The sequence below is a fragment of the Lactuca sativa genome, chromosome 1, assembly GCF_002870075.4.
Source record: "Lactuca sativa cultivar Salinas chromosome 1, Lsat_Salinas_v11, whole genome shotgun sequence".
Classification (NCBI taxonomy): Eukaryota; Viridiplantae; Streptophyta; class Magnoliopsida; order Asterales; family Asteraceae; genus Lactuca; species Lactuca sativa.
The window spans coordinates 64,178,795-64,194,122 of NC_056623.2; positions in this window are offsets into that span (position 1 = coordinate 64,178,795).

Here is a 15,328-nt window from a genome sequence, read left to right on the forward strand (position 1 = left end):
GATAACATTACAAGTCATTCAACAAATATATACATATACAGACTTGTAAACAAAACAACTTGATGGGTCATCCATCTTATGCCCTTGCGCCACTTCCTGTAATACAAATAAAACTGAGTGGGTTAGGCTTGGGAGCCTGGTGAGCATATAGGGTTTTCAACCCACAATAAATAATTATATTTAATTTCCACCAACCAACAATAGCCCAATTACCCATTCCTGTTATTCTCACTTTATGTCCCTAAAACAACTAACATAAGGGACGTAGTCTAAGAATATTTCATCGGGGCGACAACACATGCGTCGGGGGTTCCTCAGCAATATAAGTCAAATAAGGCAACCATGAGGGGGATGGAGTACAGCGAATGAACACCCAAGTTCATTAACACCTACAGGTGCCGAACCTGCTAATGTTTCCACAAGACTATCTAGAAAAGTCCGTGGTCGTCATCTAAACTCCACTAGATGACTAAATCAAACAACAACGAGGCCTCTCATCTGTTTATTACACACCAACTATCTACCCATGTTCTACCCAACATATTAGTAGATAAAAATATACATTTTTATACATAGTTTAAAAACCTGTATAGCATGCTTTAATAATTACATATTCCACATAACAGATGAGGCACATACACACATAACACGTATTTCATATAGAATAAATCAAATCTTTGAGATAGAAGAAAGTGAATACACATTCACACATATAAACAACAATATACTTAATACACTCAAACCATACTTGTATTATTATCGTGTTTATGAAAGGTAGTATACACTCACCTGATCAGAAGATGATCGGACAGCACTACGACTGGCAGAAGTAGTAATCCTCAGCAGATCTGGAAGATCTTCACAAAAATCGAACTTCTCGCGGGCAGAGCTTCGGCTCGGGAACCGCACTTCTCGGGATCTTCGGGGTCTCGGGACTTGCTTCGGGGCTCGAGAATAATACCGGGGCTTCGGGGTATTTCTGGAACGCAAATCGATGCAAAACGGGAGAAAGAAGAGAGAAAAGAGCAAAAGAACTCGGCTGCCCTCGCATCCTATTTATAGGAGGCTGGAGCCTCGGAGTATGTGGGGCGTACGCCTGTACGCGGGGCGTACAGGTCTGAAATCGTCACTTCTTACGTATCCGAAGTGCTCGAGTGCGAGTGTCAACAATACTTGGTGTACGCGGGGCGTACTTCGGATCAGATCGGTGACTCCTTCGGATAATCATCCGAATTAAAGATTAAATTTAAATACAAATTATTTAATAAACTTCGGAAATTCATATCTTCTTCATACGAACTCCGTTTTCGACGTTCTTTATATCCACGTGAAGGTGAGACTACGCTCTACAACTTTCGTTTAGACTCCTACGGCTAATTTTAACTTTATTTTTATTATTTACTTTTAATAGGCCGGGACAGAAAAACTTCGTTATAAATTCATAACTTCTTCGTTTGACGTCCGTTCTCGTATAACTTTTTATCGCTTCGATACCAACAACGAGACCTTCGATCCTCGTTTAGATTGCGTCGGCTAAAAACCCCTCGATCTCAAATTGAGTAAAACAGGCTACACATCGCTAAGTCGAAACTTCAATAAATCATAAGTTTCGCATACGAAGTCAGATTTAGGCGTTCTATATATATATTCGGAAACCTCGTTTCAACTACAACATTAACCAAAGATATCAAGTTTATTTTACACTTAAATTTTGACGCTTATTTTTTATTCTTAATTAATCAAACCACATAATTAAGCAATTAAGCACAAATCACATAATACTCAAATAATACACTCTTATTATTTCAAAACGGGTTACAAAGGTTAACCTAGACTATTAAATTGCTAAAAATGGAAAGCCCGGAAACACAGGCGTTACAATTCTCTCCACCTTAGAATGATTCCGTCCCCGGAATCACACATCAACAAACAAATGCGGATAGCGACTCAACATGTCACTCTCCGTCTCCCAAGTGAGATTCAGCCCATTCGTGTGTTTCCATCGGACAAGCACTAACCCAACCATTTTGCGTCGCAACTTCTTAGTCTTTCGGTCAACAATTGCCTCTGGTTCTTCAATCAACCTTTTGTTCTCATCAATTCTCAATTCAGAAATTGGAATTATGTCAGGAACTTCTCCCGTGAACTTCCTCAAATAATACACATGAAAAGTGTTGTGAATTCCATTCAGTTCTTCTGGTAGTTTGAGCTTGTAAGCTTGGTTCCCAATCCTCTGAAGAACTTTAAACGGTCCAATAAACCTTGGACTCAACTTTCCCCTTTTACCAAATATTATAAGTCCCTTCCACGGCGATACTTTAAGCAAAACTGAATCTCCAATTTCAAAAGTCATCGGTCTTCGCTTCTTGTCAGCATAGCTCTTTTGACGATCCTGAGCTGCTAACATTCTTTCCTTAATTATTTTCAACTTTTCAGCAGTTTGATGAACCATCTCCGGTCCCATAAACTGCTTTTCCCCAGCCTCAAGCCAACAAGACGGCGTACGACACTTCTGTCCATACAAAGCTAGATAAGGTGCCATCTTAATGCTCGAGTGTGTGACAACCTGATATTTCAACTCTTTGTAATGACCTAAAAGGTCAAGTATTGTAACCACTTTTGAGTTAATAAAAGTAACTTTCATAATAAAATTTCCAAATAGTTCTATTTAAATTCCTTCTATGTTTAAATGTCTTTAAACCATGATCGTACGTAAAAAGAACGCCCAAATCCGACTTCGTATATTGAAGTTATGATTTTTCCAAGTTCAGCTTAGCAACAGACAGCTAAAAACTCGAATTGGAGATCGAGCGACTTTTGGCCGGAATGACCTAAACGAGAATCGAAGGTCTCGACAATGGTATTTCAGCGGTAAAAAGTCTGGCAAAAACCCACGTCAGATAAAGAAGTTATGAATTTTTGAAGAAATTCCTTAAACACGATGAGTTATAAAATAAATAATAAAAATAACCGGAATTTGCCTACGGAGTCTAAACGAAAATTGTAGAGCGTAGTCTCACCTACCCGTGGATATAAAGACCATCGAAAACGGAGTTCGTATCAAGAAGATATGAATTTTTGAAGTTTATTAAATAAAATTATATTTATTTAATTCAAAAATCAAGCATTATCCGAAGAGGAGTCAGCGTCCTCATCCGAGGTATGCGCTGCGTACCCATGTACGGCCTGCGTACCCGAGAGCCTTGGCCTCTGATCGTCCACGTCGCCCTATGCAAGGCTGCCGACCCGTCCGACCCGCCCGTCCGACCCGCCGTCCCATCCGACCCGCCAGACTGATCTATCCCATCCGAAGCCGAGGCAGTCGAGGCTTCGGTCATGCATGACGTACGCGTACGCGCTGCGTACGAGCGTACGCCCCGCGTACGAGGCTTCTCAGACCCCCTATAAATAGCATGTGAAGGCTTCCGAAAAACTTGCTCATTTCTCTCCTTTCTCTCACGATATTGCCTCGTTTTCCGTGCCCGTTCAAACCCGAAGCTCTGGTCTTTTTGCTCAATTCCCGAGGGTCGATTTTACTCCCGAGATTCCCGAGAATCTCGAGAAAAATCCGTTTCCCGAGACGAAACTCTACCCGCTTTTCCATCTCGCTATCTTCAAACTTTCAAGTGAGTTCATACCCCTTAATTTACCTTTTAAATGTTCTATAAATTCTTTTATATGCTTTCAAGAGGGGGGGGGATTACAAGTAAAACACACGAGTATTATCGTGTGTTACATAAAGAACTATTTTATATGCTTTTATATATCCAAATCACATGCGATTTACAAACTTTATAAGGAACTTTCATATATATAACATATGTTAAAATAGCATTCTATCTTTTGAAATATAAATTTGATGTAATGCATGTATAAACTAAACTTTTCTTAGATTATACTTGTCTATCTTAGACTCTACATCCAAAAATCTATGCTTTCATAACAAATGATTCCTTTTCTAGGTATTTCTAAACAAACGAGACACACTTTTAGAAAACTATAATAGGTATAGTTTTACAAACAAATTTCTAATTCTTATGTACTAGAAACATGAATTTCAAGAAGTCACTTTCGTATACAAGAACAAACATAACATTTTAACAAGTAGATCTGTTTTTATACCACGGTTTTGTGAGACACTAACTTCATGTACGTTCGAGTACACATTTCAAGTCCTGTATTATATACCAGAATCCCTTGGAGGGGGAGCATGGTGTTTGCGTATAGATCTATACGGGCTTGACAACCCGCGCCCTGACTGTTAGCTGCAGTCCACCGTTTGGGGTGACAAACGTCATAACATTCCAACGCCTGAAGAACGTTGTGTATAGGCATTCCGAGTCAATAGTATGGTTATAAAACGCACATGGGGTATTAAAAATGCATTGATTTACAAGGTTTTCAAACACATTGGTTATTTTACACTTACATACATTTTAGAAACAAACATTGGTCTTGAGTGAAGGCTACTTTTATACTAGTAGAAAATATAGGATTTTCTAAACACAAACAAACAAAGACAAAACATTTCATTTCATACAAACATTGTCACTTAAATACTTATGAAACTCACCAGCTTAAATGCTGATCTACTCTTTCAAAATTACTTGTATGTCCCAGGAAATCAGTAATTTCAGGTATTCGTTATGCTTTTGATGAAGGGATGCTGTGGCGTCAGTTTAATCTCGTATTTTGACATCATATTGTAATTGGTTTTGAACATGTAACTTTTGACAAATGTAAACTTTCAATTATATATATGATGGTTGTATTGCTTTCTTTACTATGTATTCATTTGTTACGTTACCACATGAAGTCATCCGCCCCCGAACGTTTCCGCCGTTTAGGTTTGGGGGTGTGACAGATTGGTATCAGAGCAATGTTTATAGTGAACTAAGTATATCGAACCGCATAAGATATACAAACTATAAATGCTTAAGGGACTAATACTCTCTGACAAAACAAATTTTCTTTTTACGCTTAAGCAACATTGCGTTCAACTTAAATTGATAGTTCATTTAAGTACAATTACATGCATACCACAAATTATTTTCATGTTATCTAACTATACAAGTATTTAGACAAGTTGACACTACGATTGAGACTCGATATATGTAATCAGATTTTGGACAAATATAGCGTGATCAACTATATTTGCCCGAGATTGGACCAACGTATATCGAGGAATGATCGTAGTAAGCAACAAGTCAAAACTTACCAAACCATTACTAGAATCAAACACAAGAATTTAAATACTATAGGAGTGTTTGCTATCTAAACTAGTTTAACTTACATGTTTTGAATGTTCAACTTTATTCCATTCTTATAACCCTATTTCTTGTACAGTCAAATGGCTGGATTTCACCACCCTGGCGACCCCTACTTTCCCAACCAAGGCAACGGAGGATGGATCGAAGATGATCCCGAAGAGGACGAGGAACCCATAGAAGTGGGTGATGACTCTGGTACCGACTCAGAGCCGGAAGTTATCGATCCACCACCCATTCAACCTCCCGTCTTCGTAAGGAACTTTCAAGGACCGACTCCCGTCTGGGGATGTCACCTCCACCATTGGAGCCAACAGCAAAACCTACGCCCTCCCTACGGCATGTGCCAGGACTTCTATGATGTTCGCGGTGGAGGTTCGGCTGATCGAGCACTCCCGGCAATGGTGGGTAAGTTAGCCAATCAGTCCTATCAGTCCGGAGTTCAAGCTAGTCGACTCCGGGATGTCAACGTGGAAGTGCAGGTTCACACTTCTGACATCCGTAGGCTGGACAAGATACAAGACAATGCTCAACTCCAAACCGAAGCATTTCAAGCGCAAATGATTGCAGCCCTCGCCGAACTGAGGGAACAACAATCCACTTTTGATAGGCGTCTAATGGAGTCGAAGCAATCAGATGCGGAGTCAAGCTCCAAGCGCAACCTACGTCGCAAGTAGTGCTTGTCAAGGACTCAAATTTTGTTATAGTTTAGGGCATCGGCTAAAAGTCTTTAAATTTCTCGAACTTTGTAATCGTAGACCCTTTTAGGGGTCAAATTTTCATGATCGTTGTAACAACTTTTATATTAATATAAGTGACACTATTATTACTATGTTAAGTATTTCGTTCAAACCTTGAAAGGTCTTTGTGAAACCAAATACTTGTTTCATACCTTCAGTCTTACAAATAACTTTCATTCTTCTATTTTAAGACTCATACTATCATCTATTGTTGAGCTATAGCGATTTAGTCATGAGACACATACATTTTCTATTCTATGAAATTCTTATCCTTGTCTTTTCAACCTATAGTTGAAGGATGCCTCCGCGTAGGAATCCAAGGCGAAACAACGGTGGGGAAGCATCTGTACCACCACCACCTCCACCACCTCAATTTGATGCTGTTATGTTCCAAGAAGCAGTCACCGCAGCGGTGGCAGCTGCCATGTCACAGATCAATAACTCAAGTACTAATGGCTCGGGATCTGGCACACACCCATCCAACCATGGCGAGAGTCATGGACCACCTCGATAATGCACCTATAAGGACTTCACTAATGCCAAACCCCGGATGTTTTATGGAACTGGTGGTGTGATGGCCCTGAGGCAGTGGATTGAAAGGACGGAGGCAGTCTTTGAAATCTGCTCCTGTCCCGAGCACAGCAAAGTCAAATTTGCAACTTTCACCCTTATTGATAAAGCTTTAACTTGGTGGAATGGCCACGTTAAAGTACTTACCCTAATCGTGGCAAACTCCATAAGCTGGGAGAGCCTGAAAGCCATGATGATGAGAGAATACTGCCCACGGGGAGAGATTCAAAAGCTCGAACACGAACTATGGACTCTCGGAATGGTTGGTACCGACATCGCTACTTATACCAACAGATTCTGCGAGCTGGCAATCCTTTGTCCATATATGATTGCTCCCGAGAGCAAGAAAATAGAAAGGTACATCTGGGGACTGACACCCCAAATACGATCAAGCGTGTTAGCTTCCAAACCTGACACCTTTGAAAGTGCTAAGGAACTGGCACAATCTCTGATTGACTACGGAGGTCATCAGAACTCAACCACTTCTGCACCAGAACCTCAGAAAGGAAACAACAACAACAACAACTACTACTACAACAACAACAACAACAATAACAGAAAGAGAGTGTGGAATAAAGGGAAGGATGGTTCTTCCCAAGAATCCGCAAAGAAACAACTGGTTTCAGTGAATGCTGCCACTGTACCTACTACAGCTCCTACAAATACCTACCCAACAAAGCCTTATGTAGGTAACCTCCCAAAGTGCACCAAATGCAATTACCACCACCATGGACCCTGTCGGGAAATGCAGTGCGCCAACTGCAACAGAAAGGGTCACACAGCCCGTTTCTGCAAAGACCCCGCAAAGCCGATCACTCAAGTTCCCAGTGCGGGTGTAGGGCAGGCTTGCTACGGTTGTGGCGAGGTGGGCCACTACAAGAGGAACTGCCCTAAGGCAGCAGGCACCGGCGGTGTGGGATGAGTTTTGGCAATAGGCCACAACGAAGCTGTAGCTGACCCAACTATAGTTGCTGGTACGTTCCTTCTCGATAATTCATATGCATGCATATTATTCGATAGTGGAGCGGAGAGAAGCTTCATGAGTCAAAACTTTATTCATTTACTTAAACCTAAACCTAGCAAGTTAGAAAAATCATTCACTGTAGAGATGGCCAATGGAAAAACCGAAAACACTAACTGCATATACATGGGTTGTACGTTAACTTTAGACGGCCATTCTTTCCCAATCAATCTCATGCCGGTCCAAATTAAAAGTTTCGACGTCATAGTCGGCATGGATTGGTTGAGTCTTCTTCGGGCCGACATCATGTGCTTTGAGAAAGCAGTCCGTCTTAATCTCCCTAACAACGAAACATTAGTTATCTACGGCGACAAATCTAGTACAAACCTTCGCATCATTTCGTGCATCCAAGCTCGAAAGTGCTTGCGGAAGGATTGTCGAGCATTCTTAGTGCACATCGTTGATACAAGTCAAGAACTGAAGGACATCAAGAGCATCTCGGAAGTATGCGACTTTCCCGATATCTTTCCAGAAGAACTACCAGGATTACCACCGCAACGCCAAGTCGAGTTCAGAATCGACTTAGTTCCAGGGGCTACCCCCGTAGCGAAGTCGCCTTATCGTCTCGCACCAGCAGAAATGCAGGAACTTTCCAGTCAACTTAATGAACTCCTTCAAAAAAGATTCATAAGACCAAGTTTCTCACCTTGGGGAGCACCGGTCTTGTTTGTAAAGAAGAAAGACGGATCGTTCCGTATATGCATCGACTACAGAGAGCTGAACAAACTTACTGTCAAGAACCGCTATCCTCTACCCCGTATTGACGACCTATTCGATCAACTTCAAGGAGCGAACTACTTCTCAAAGATAGACCTATGATCCGGATACCACCAATTACGAGTTCTACAGGGGGACATTCCAAAGACAGCTTTCCGAACTCGTTATGGACACTACGAATTTGTAGTGATGCCGTTCGGATTAACCAATGCACCAGCAGTATTTATGGACCTAATGAATAGGGTGTGCCGTCCTTACTTGGATCAGTTCGTCATCGTCTTTATCGATGATATACTTATCTACTCCTGAAGTGAGGAAGAGCATAGTCAGCACCTACAAAAAGTCCTAGAAACACTGCGAACGGAGAAACTCTATGTGAAGTTCTCTAAATGCGAATTTTGGATTCGAAGAGTCGAATTTTTAGGCCATGTTGTTAGCGAGAAAGGTATACACGTGGACCCCTCCAAAATTAAGGCCATTGAGAACTGGTCGGCACCAAAGACACCTACAGAAATTCGTCAATTTCTAGGTCTAGCTGGCTACTATCGCAGATTCATAAAGAACTTCTCTAGCATTGCGAAACCTCTTACTACATTAACCCAGAAAGGCGTGGCCTTTGACTGGGAAGCGAAACAAGAAAAGGCATTCCAGACACTAAAACAGGCCTTGTGCACCGCACCGATACTATCCCTCCCCGAAGGGATAGAAGACTTTGTAGTGTATTGCGATGCGTCAAATCAGGGACTTGGTTGTGTTCTTATGCAGAGAGGGAAGGTAATCGCTTATGCCTCCCGACAGCTTAAGACACACGAAGTGAACTATACGACACACGATCTCGAGTTAGGAGCAGTGGTATTTGCTCTGAAGATCTGGAGACACTACTTATACGAAACAAAGAGTACTATTTTCACCGATCACAAGAGCCTTCAACACATTTTCGATCAGAAGGAACTCAACATGAGACAACGACGATGGGTTGAGTTACTAAATGACTACGAATGCGAAATTCGTTATCATCTTGGCAAGGCCAACGTAGTAGCTGACGCCCTCAGTCGAAAGGAATACACTGGTCGGAGGGTCAAATCTCTGACTATGACTATCCATTCCCACTTATCCACACAAATTAAGGAGGCACAAATAGAAGCTTTGCAACCTGAATATGTGGCGGGTGAATCCCTGCGGGGAATGGAAAAGAATCTAGAAGTCAAGGGTGGCGGAGCCTACTATCTCATGGACCGAATCTGGACCCCGAAACATGGTGGTTTCAGAAACGTAGTCATGACCGAAGCTCACAACTCAAGGTATTCCGTTCACCCGGGTTCAGATAAAATGTATCTGGATCTTAAGAAACTGTACTGGTGGCCTAACATGAAAGCAGAAATTGCTACCTTCGTAAGTAAATGTCTTACTTGCGCTAAGGTTAAGGTCGAGTATCAGAAACCGTCAGGATTACTACAACAACTAGAGATACCAGAATGGAAATGGGAGCGGATTACTATGGACTTCATAACCAAGTTACCCAAGACGACTAGTGGACTCGATACCATATGGGTCATTGTCGACAGATTGACCAAATCCGCGCATTTCCTACCCATCAAGGAGACTGACAAAATGGAGAAGCTTACAAGAACTTACTTAAGGGAAGTAGTTCGACTGCATGGTGTTCCGATATCCATTATCTCCGATAGAGATAGTAGATTCACTTCAAGATTCTGGCAGTCACTACAAAGTTCCCTGGGGACTAGGCTAGACATGAGTACAGCCTACCACCCACAAACAGACGGACAAAGTGAGAGAACAATACAAACTTTAGAAGATATGCTGAGAGCCTGTGTGATTGACTTTGGAAAGGCATGGGATATGCATTTACCCCTTGTCGAATTTTCATACAACAATAGTTATCATACAAGCATAAAGGCTGCTCCGTTTGAAGCCCTCTATGGTCGAAAGTGCAGATCCCCTCTGTGCTGGACTGAAGTTGGCGATACCCAATTAGCTAGAGGAAGGGCTCCTGAAAGCACTCTCACCGGTCCGGAAATCATACGAGAAACGACAGAGAAGATCGTTCAGATTCGTGAACGATTGAAAGCCTCTAGAGACCGACAGAAAAGCTACGCTGACCAAAGGAGAAAACCTTTGGAATTCCAGGTAGGAGACCACGTCTTATTAAAGGTCTCACCGTGGAAGGGTTTAATACGCTTTGGAAAGCGTGGGAAACTAAATCCAAGATACATAGGGCCTTTCGAGATTCTTGCCAGAATCGGCCCTGTGGCTTACAAGCTTAACCTACCGCGCGAACTTAGTAACATCCATCCCACCTTCCATGTCTCAAACTTGAAAAAGTGTCTGTCCGATGAGACTCTTGTTATTCCACTCGACGAGATCGAGATCAATGAGAGCCTCAACTTTGTGGAAGAACCAGTAGAAATCATGGACCGAGAGGTCAAACAAACAAAACAAAGTCGCATACCCATCGTGAAGGTTCGCTGGAACGCCAAGCGGGGACCTGAATTCACATGGGAATACGAAGATCAGATGAAACAAAAGTACCCTCATCTCTTTCATGTTCACTAGTATCTTTACTACTTTAAATTTCGGGACGAAATTCTCTCTAACAGGGGGATGATGTGACAACCCGATATTTCAACTCTTTGTAATGACCTAAAAGGTTATGTTTTGTAACCACTTTTGAGTTAATAAAATTACCTTTCATAATAAAATGTCCAAATAGTTCTATTTAAATTCCTTCTATGTTTAAATGTCTTTAAACCATGATCGTACGTAAAAAGAACGCCCAAATCCGACTTCGTATATTGAAGTTATGATTTTTCCAAGTTCAGCTTAGCAACAGACAGCTAAAAACTCGAATCGGAGATCGAGCGACTTTTGGCCGGAATGACCTAAACGAGAATCGAAGGTCTCGACAATGGTATTTCAGCGGTAAAAAGTCTGGCAAAAACCCACGTCAGATAAAGAAGTTATGAATTTTTGAAGAAATTCCTTAAACACGATGAGTTATAAAATAAATAATAAAAATAATTTCGGAATTTGCCAATGGAGTCTAAACGAAAGTTGTAGAGCGTAGTCTCACCTACGCGTGGATATAAAGACCATCGAAAACGGAGTTCGTATCAAGAAGATATGAATTTTTGAAGTTTATTAAATAAAATTATATTTATTTAATGCAAAAATCAAGCATTATCCGAAGAGGAGTCAGCGTCCTCATCCGAGGTACGCGCTGCGTACCCCTGTACGGCCTGCGTACCCGAGGGCCTTGGCCTCTGATCGTCCACGTCGCCCTATGCGAGGCTGCCGACCCGTCCGACCCGCCCGTCCGACCGACCCGTCCGACCCGCCGTCCCATCCGACCCGCCAGACTGATCCGTCCCATCCGAAGCCGAGGCAGTCAAGGCTTCGGTCATGCATGACGTACGCGTACGCGCTGCGTACGAGCGTACGCCCCGCGTACGAGGCTTCTCAGACCCCCCTATAAATAGCATGCGAAGGCTTCCGAAAAACTTGTTCATTTCTCTCCTTTCTCTCACGATATTGCCTCGTTTTCCGTGCCCGTTCAAACCCGAAGCTCTGGTCTTTTTGCTCAATTCCCGAGGGTCGATTTTACTCCCGAGATTCCCGAGAATCTCGAGAAAAATCCGTTTCCCGAGACGAAACTCTGCCCGCTTTTCCATCTCGCTATCTTCAAACTTTCAAGTGAGTTCATACCCCTTAATTTACCTTTTAAATGTTCTATAAATTCTTTTATATGCTTTCAAGGAGGGGGGGATTACAAGTAAAACACACGAGTATTATCGTGTGTTACATAAAGAACTATTTTATATGCTTTTATATATCTAAATCACATGCGATTTACAAACTTTATAAGGAACTTTCATATATATAACATATGTTAAAATAGCATTCTATCTTTTGAAATATAAATTTGATGTAATGCATGTATAAACTAAACTTTTCTTAGATTATACTTGTCTATCTTAGACTCTACATCCAAAAATCTATGCTTTCATAACAAATGATTCCTTTTCTAGGTATTTCTAAACAAACGAGACATACTTTTAGAAAACTATAATAGGTATAGTTTTACGAACAAATTTCTAACTCTTATGTTCTAGAAACATGAATTTCAAGAAGTCACTTTCGTATACAAGAACAAACGTAACATTTTAACAAGTAGATCTGTTTTTATACCACAGTTTTGTGAGACACTAACTTCGTGTACGTTCGAGTACACATTTCAAGTCCTGTATTATATACCAGAATCCCTTGAAGGGGGAGCATGGTGTTTGCGTATAGATCTATACGAGCTTGACAACCCGCGCCCTGACTGTTAGCTGCAGTCCACCGTTTGGGGTGACAAACGTCATAACATTCCAACGCCTGAAGAACGTTGTGTATAGGCATTCCGAGTCAATAGTATGGTTATAAAACTCACATGGGGTATTAAAAATGCATTGATTTACAAGGTTTTCAAACACATTGGTTATTTTACACTTACATACATTTTAGAAACAAACATTGGTCTTGAGTGAAGGCTACTTTTATACTAGTAGAAAATATAGGATTTTCTAAACACAAACAAACAAAGACAAAACATTTCATTTCATACAAACATTGTCACTTAAATACTTATCAAACTCACCAGCTTAAATGTTGATCTACTCTTTCAAAATTACTTGTATGTCCCAGGAAATCAGTAATTTCAGGTATTCGTTATGCTTTTGATGAAGGGATGCTGTGGCGTCAGTTTAATCTCGTATTTTGACATCATATTGTAATTGGTTTTGAACATGTAACTTTTGACAAAGGTAAACTTTCAATTATATATATGATGGTTGTATTGCTTTCTTTACTATGTATTCATTTGTTACGTTACCACATGAAGTCATTCGCCCCCGAACGTTTCCGCCGTTTAGGTTTGGGGGTGTGACAGAGTGGAAACTATTATTGTAGGAAATTTTTACCAATGGTAAATGTTCATCCCAATTACCTAGGAATTCCAAGGTACATGCTCTCAGCATATCTTCAAGTGTTTGTATCGTTCTTTCACTCTGACCATCAGTCTGCGGATGGTAAGCTGTACTTAAATACAACTTGGTACCCAATTCCTCTTGTAGACTTTTCCAAAACCTCGAGGTGAAACGGCTATCACGATTCGATACAATCGTTAACGGAACACTGTGAAGCCTCACTATTTCCTTCACGTAAGAATTCGCAAGCTTCTCCATAGACCAATTCTCCTTGGCTGCTATGAAATGCGCACTCTTAGTAAATCGATCAACGACCAACCAAATCATGTCGTGACCATTCTCTGTTCTGGGTAGTTTAGTGACAAAATCCATCGCAATGTCTTCCCACTTACCCATAGGCATAGGCAATGGTTCTAAACTCCCGTACGGTTTCTAATGTTGTGTCTTGACTCTCGCACAAGTCACACACTCAGCCACATACTTTGCAACATCAAGCTTCATCGTCGGCCACCAGTAGTAGGGTTTCAGGTCCCTATACATTTTAGTGCTACCGGGATGAATCGAGAACATGGTCTTGTGAGCTTCTTCCATCAGAAGATCTCTGACTGCTCCTGTCTTAGGTATCCAAATCCGATCTTGGAACACCTTCAGTCCATGACTGTTTACACCGAACACCAACGTTTTGCCCAAACGTTCCTCCTTTCGGGCATTCTTTTCAGAAGCTTCGCTTTGAGCTTTCTTTATACTTTTCACAATGGTCGAGACAACTTCAATTCTCAACGCTCTTGGCCTTTTCCTTTCAAGATTGACTTTCCGACTGAGAGCATCGGCAACAACATTAGCTTTACCGGGATGGTAAAGTATCTCACAGTCGTTGTCCTTGAGTAACTCTAGCCAGCGTCGTTGCCTCATATTCAATTCTTTCTGATTAAAGAGATATTGGAGACTCTTATGATCAGTGAAAATTTTGCACTTTGTGCCATAGAGGTAATGCCTCCATATTTTCAGAGCGAAAACTACCGCTGCCAACTCCAAATCATCAATCGGGTAATTCTTTTCATGCTCCTTCAGCTGTCGAGACGCATATGCTATCACCTTTTCTCTTTGGGTCAAAACACAACCCAATCCAACCCCAGACGCATCGCTATAAACAGCGAAGTCTTCAACTCCATCGGGTAAAGAAAGTATCGGTGCCTCGCATAGCTTCTTCTTTAGCTTCTCGAATGCTTCTTTATGCTTATCACTCCAAGCATAAGTAGCTCCTTTGTGGGTCAAAGCTGTTAATGGAGTAGCGATCGAAGAAAAACCTTGGATAAACCTTCGGTAATATCCGGCTAATCCTAAAAAGTTTCGGATCTTCGTGGGACTTTTTGGTTGTTCCCACTTCATCACAGCTTTAATCTTTGCTGGATCAACAATTATCTCTTCTTGGTTGACCACGTGACCCAAGAATTGGACTTCACAAATCCAAAAATCACATTTGGAGAACTTTGCATACAGCTTCTCCTGCTTCAAAACTTCTAACACTTCTCGCAAGTGTCTGCCATGCTCCTCCTGGCTTTTCGAGTAAATCAGAATGTCGTATATGAACACTATCACGGATTTATCAAGGAAAGGATTACAAACCCTATTCATTAAATCCATAAATGCTGCCGGAGCATTGGTTAGTCCAAACGACATAACCAAGAATTCGTAGTGTCCATATCTAGTTCTGAATGCAGTCTTCTCGATATCTTGCTCTCTTACTTTTAGCTGATGATATCCCGACCTAAGATCGATCTTAGAGAAATAGCTCGAACCTTGCAATTGATCAAATAGGTCATCAATCCTCGGCAACGGATATCTATTCTTTATTGTTGCCTTGTTCAGCTCTCTGTAACCAATGCACATTCTCATACTTCCATCTTTCTTCTTCACAAATAACACCGGAGCTCCCCAGGGCGATGAACTAGGTCTAATGAAACCTTTGTCCAATAACTCCTGAAGTTGCATCATTAGCTCCTTCATCTCCGTCGGTGCTAATCGGTA